Raw genomic sequence first — 4,184 nt, forward strand, 5'->3', positions numbered from 1 at the left:
GAAAGGAATTTTGTTGTGTATTTTTCTTGTAATGATGTACATATATATATATATATATATATATATATATATATATATATATATATATATATATATATATAAGAGTACAAGAATCTGTATACTAATTACCTATAATTGTCTAGTCTATAATTGCCTATAATAGAGATCCTATTTTAAATACAATTATGATACAATTTCCTGATATACTTTGACAGCTATATGGATATGCATTGCCAGCACATGTTTGCTTGGGTTTGACCTTCTTTAATGTGAATAATATGTGCTTATCCTTAACAGTTCCTAAGTAATGTCGGGCGCCTCTAATTTCTATGAAGGTAATTTGCATCATTCGCACGGAAATTTCTAAAGGAGGATCATTTATCTCTATGTCTAAGCTGCTTGCAGAAGGACCTGCCGCTGAACCGCATGTTCTCGCTTATAGGAACCCGACCGTTGTCTCGTGCTGCACGTTGAGCGTAATCACCCAGCGCCAAACTTCCAACCTGTTACAATAATAATATGTCAAATGAAACCACAACAAATAACAATCAGAAACTATAACATACATCCAATCAAGGAAGTGCATACGTAAAACAACCATTCATCGAGCAATCCAACCTAGCACTTCCAATATCCACAACATTGCATCATATCATCATGTGCAGATTAACATAGTGTAGTTAGGAGCTTTTCGGTTAATTAATTACTAATAATTCATTCAAGTAAGCCGCACCAGGATTCTAACCAAGACAAACCGATAGCTAATTGTAAGTCTCATAACCAACCTAACATGACAATTCAACTAACTACGTCCAAAGGCTAACTTTCAAACAATCCTGCATATATCGAATCAACGGCTCAAAACTTAATTACAAACAAAACTAATCGAAATTCATAACATAATCTCACTGCCATCTCAAACCCGCATAAATTCATTCGGTTTCATTTCAATTTAATCTCATAACAGTTGGTCTTAGCATAAGCAAAACATTAAGTTGAAACCTATTCTACAATAACATTTCCAAAATCTAACTTAATAGAATTTCGCACTAACAGAATTGAACTGAATCATCTCATCATTAACACACAAATTGCTAACAGAAACCATCATGCCAAATTCCCTAACAGTAACCATCAAACTCAGTTTGTAGAAGCAAAACTTGTCGCAGGTCCAGTAAAAATTGCAGCCATGAATACGATCCCGAGTTGATCCATACAACCCTTGCTGTCTCATCCGCTGAGAAGCAAAATGGTGAGCACATTGGAGCACTTGTGTTCGCAACCTAACCTCGGATTCATCCACTTCACTAAGGCCTAACGTCACAACCTGCAACTTTCACAAATAACGTCCATTAGCGGCCATGCACATCAACGGGATTTATCATAAGCAAGAAGCCATTAGGACAACATAGCATCTGACAGTTATTGCAGCATGAATAGTAAATTCAAACTACATTTCATGAACTAATGTAACAGTACCTGACAGTAAGGCCTCCTCTAACAAATCCATTGATTGCTTTTTTCACTTAGCAAATCCCAACTCTCATCTGTAGTGTACATCCACTGCCACAGCTATTAGTTCCAAAATTTGAACCTGCAATGTGTTAACAGTAATAAATTCAGAATATATACCTAATTAACTCAAACCCAAATAACATAAATTGATATTTCAACATAATTTAACTTGAGTTTCTAGACTAACTGAATTTACAATGGAACCTCATTGGAATTTCATTTCAAAACAGAATTCCAATTATTAGAATTCCACACTTGAATGTAATTTGAGTTAAGTTTCAATTTCATCTCACCAGAATTTCTAACTGACTTTAGAGGGGGTATATATACCTGAATGAAACATTCACGGGAAGAAACAATTCTGCACTTTCCACTCTTCAATCTCCATCTTCAATCATTCAATCTTCATCTCTCTCGACCTCTGTTCACCTCTCCATGATTCTCATTCTCAATCTTCTTCTCCATTCTGCATCAGTACTATTCGTTCCGCATACGCTTCATTATGTAATCTCCTTCACACAGCATCAAAACACTCTCGCATCACTCAACAACAAGCAATGACACGAACAGATCAAAGAAGAAGAAGCAAACGAAAGGAGAAGAAGAAGTGCAAGAAGGAAAACAAGAAGAGAAATAATCCGATACCTGTTGCTCGCCGGAAGTCGCCGTGTCGGAGCGCTCTCTCGCTTCTATCCAAATCGATTTTCTCCGCTTCATCCGCGATTGTTGTTGAAGAAGAAGATACAATCCGGAAATGCAAGAATGATGCGAGGAATGTGAACGCGGCGCAAACACGAAGTTGTTGTCCATTCCAAAATGCGGACACGGAGAAAAACGACAATGACACAGGAGTCGAAGTGGAGAATGCAAGAACGCGAGGCCAGATTGAGAATCACATTTCAGCTCTATTTGTTTTTTCAGGAAAAGTTATATGCTAGAAGCATTATTGAACGTATACTGAACAATTGGACGTGCACTGAGCTCAAGACCTCAAGGTTCAAATGCAAGATCAAGACTTCAAGTCAACATCAATTAAGCATAGCTAGCAAGGTGGATTACTTCTCAAGCACTGCAAAAGTATCAACACTTGTCGATCATAATTCAAAGTGTGCGACACGAGCCTTAAACAATATAGAAGGAATGGTACTGGAGAATTTCTACCCCCATTCTGAATATCTTTGGTATGGGACGAATGACCCAGTGCTCATCGTACTCACCTTTATTCATAGACTTTAGCATAATTTGAATCATACGATTGACAAGTCTCTCTTCACAAAGCATTAGTGCAGCAAGCAAAAGACTACACCAACAACTCATCAATCATAATTCAAAGTGTGCGGCACGAGCCTTAAGCAATAGAGAAGGGATGAGACTGGAGCTTTCCTACACTCATTATGGATATCTTTGGGTGCGGGATGTTTGGCTCGTGGCTCATTGTATTCACCTTTATTCATAGACTTTATCACAATTTGAATTACATGATTGTCGAGTCTTCTTCTACAACAAATGGCATAACATCAATAGGATCAACACAAAGGATCTCATGTCAGCAACTTGTTAATTTCGATTCAAGTTGCACGCTATGAGCCTTAAAAAACAAAGAATGATGAGAGTGGATAATTCCTATCCTTGTCTAGAATATTCTTGGGTACGGGACGAATGACCCAGTTGCTCAAGGTATTCGCCTTTATTCATAGACTTTGGTGCAATTTAAATCGTGTATTTGACAAGCCTTCTTCTGCAAGCAAGCATCAATTATTCAACACTTTAACAATGAAGTATCATTGCACAAAAACCCTCTTGCAATATCAAACTCTCCTCCTGGATGTTCATACATTTCTTGAGATCATGATCTTGGGGTCACATACCCATTTTTAAATCAATTTCTTCATGCATTGATTATCAGTTCAGACTATGGCATACTTCATTGCTTAACCTCAAGGTACAGACCTTGGCATTCAGCCCATGGAGTACAAACCCAGGCTTTGTTTCTTGCCCACAACGTATAGACCTTGGCAACTTCTTGCATCCCATGGAGTACAGACTCTGGCTTTATTCCTTGCCTATAAGATACAGATTTTCGCATCCTTGCCTCATTGAGTAAAGACTATGGCCACCTTGATTTTGTCTATACAGTACAGACTTTGACATATTATTCTGCCATACAGTTTAGAGTTTGGCATTCATTCATCCAGGCCATAGAGTTCAGACTCTGGATACCTCTTTCATTGCCTTATAGTTCATACTTTAATATCATACTCTTTTTCCCTTTTGGAGTTCAGACTCTGACATTCAGATCAATTCCTTTTCCTTATATAGTCCAGACTACGACATACTTATACATCTCTCCCATGGAGTTAAGACTCTGGAAACCTTTGACATTGTTACCAAGTTCAGACTATGACATCATATTCCTGTTGCCCTCATTGAGTTTAGACTCTAGAAATCTGTTCCTTGCCTTTATATTAGTTCAGACTATGTCATTCATCTATTTTGTCCCTATGGAGTTCAAACTCTAGCTACATCTCCTTTGTCCTTGTGGTTGATCACCGTCTTTGGTTAGTGCCACACTTTTGCTTGTTAAGAAATTTTCCTTTCGACAATCAATCTATCTCTCTTTGCTTTCAGCCGTAGTAGAATGAACTACGATTGCTCTGATTTTCTCATTG

At 37.7% G+C, this 4,184-nt stretch overlaps 1 long non-coding RNA gene across 1 annotated transcript; it reads right to left on the reverse strand.

The window, feature by feature from the left end:
• Positions 1-638: 638 nt before the first annotated feature.
• On the reverse strand, positions 639-2,029 carry LOC127106746 (uncharacterized). The gene is made up of 3 exons (XR_007795476.1): positions 1,846-2,029; positions 1,480-1,594; positions 639-1,327 (listed from the first exon to the last, which is right to left on the reverse strand). It is a non-coding gene; the product is annotated as an uncharacterized LOC127106746 (long non-coding RNA).
• Between the last annotated feature and the right edge of the window lie 2,155 nt (positions 2,030-4,184).

Source organism: Lathyrus oleraceus, chromosome 7 (assembly GCF_024323335.1).
Source record: "Lathyrus oleraceus cultivar Zhongwan6 chromosome 7, CAAS_Psat_ZW6_1.0, whole genome shotgun sequence".
Lineage (NCBI taxonomy): Eukaryota > Viridiplantae > Streptophyta > Magnoliopsida > Fabales > Fabaceae > Lathyrus > Lathyrus oleraceus.